Here is a 1,696-nt window from a genome sequence, read left to right on the forward strand (position 1 = left end):
TGAACAAACAAACAAATAACTAAATACTGAACTTGTATGAAACAAAGGGTTCTAATCCTCTGTAAAGAATAAGGAAGCACATCAAGAAAGGGAGCCCCTGGGATATTTTACCATGAAAAGAGGAATACATTGGAAAAGCACTACAATCTTGGCTCCCTTTTCTGCTCCTGGTCACACTGCTGATGGGTTTTCTCCTAGGCAAACCGTTTTCTGATGTGGAGGTGCAGGACCTAACGCCAGCTACTAGGAGATACTTTAGGAATTTGTGATCAGAATCAAGTGTGTGTTTGTCACACAAGACAAATGCATAGGGGTTAGATTTCACAAGAAAACGGCAAGTTTCAGAGTGCATTGAATGGCAATGTGTTCTGGCAGCTCTCCTCAAGACTCTCACCATATTTACTCCTCATCTGTGATGCTGATTGCACTGAGAAATGACAGGGCCACAGAACGGTAGGTTTGCTCCACCAGTAGATGTTCAAAATGACCAGAAGCTTCTATGCAAACCATTAATCTACTTAGATACCCCCCGTGAAGCCATGGCTGCTTTTCTGCAACACTTCGAGTTTCATTGAACTGTTTGGGATATTTCTTTCAATCCAATGTCAGAGTTTGAATATTTTGGAACCTATATAATGTATTGAGTAGGGGTGGAGGGCTCAATTATTTTTACTCTTGGTCCCAGCACTTGTGGGAGGATGAGATTTACATCCTTTTACTTCCTGTAACGACCATCACTAATTGTCTGAACCGCGTGTTCTCGTTTCTATGTTAGGTGCAAAGATAAATATGATATGATGTCTGCCTCAAAGGCATGCGAAGTCTCATGGAGGAAGATGAAAATTCATTGACATGTATTTACGTCCTTAAAATGGAACGTTATGAATACTGTAATAGAAACATATTTAGGATCCCTGGCTATAAGAAGGCTAACGATGAAAGGTGACTCTTCAGAGGGAGTACTATCTGAGCTGCGTCAGGTATGACACTGGCAGTTAGGCCGGGGCAGAGTAAGTAGAATTTAGACAAGGGAAAAGGGCAGGATGCAAAAATGGACAGGTCATAACTGAGCCAGGAGAATAAGCATATCTAAATGGCCTGATGTGACAAAAAGCATGACTATTTCCAGGAATTAAATGCATTTTGGTGTGTTGTAAATGTGTGGTTTGAAGAATGCCTAAAGCCAAATGGACAAAGATCACATTGTGAACAGATTTTCAGATGAACTGAGGAAGTTTTTATTTTATTCCAAATGTTGTAAGGAACCTTAACGATCTTTGAGTAGAATACGACGTGAACTATTTATTCTTTGGAAAAGACCACATAAGCACCTGATGTGAGGAAAATTTACCAAGGAGAAAGGGAGGGGAGCCCTGGAGAGTGTAGCTGTGTTGGTTGTAGTGCCTTCCTTTCCACCAAAGATTTGGGTGTTTAGTTCCTACTCTGGGCTCATGTCTGGGTTGAGGGCTGTGTCCTAATTAGGGGGTGCATGAGAGGCAACCATGCATTGGTGTTTCTTTCCCTCAGTTCCTGTATGTAAAGATGAGTACTTAAATCTTTGAAAACAAATAGTAAAATAAATATCTATTATTTAATAATATTAAATTTGTTAGCGATAAAATGAATAAAATTAATTATGCAACATAAAAATTTCCTAGTTAAAATTATTTGTTGTAAATTAAATGCAGAGAATATG

The sequence above is a fragment of the Desmodus rotundus genome, unplaced genomic scaffold, assembly GCF_022682495.2.
Source record: "Desmodus rotundus isolate HL8 unplaced genomic scaffold, HLdesRot8A.1 manual_scaffold_15, whole genome shotgun sequence".
In the NCBI taxonomy this organism is placed as follows: domain Eukaryota; kingdom Metazoa; phylum Chordata; class Mammalia; order Chiroptera; family Phyllostomidae; genus Desmodus; species Desmodus rotundus.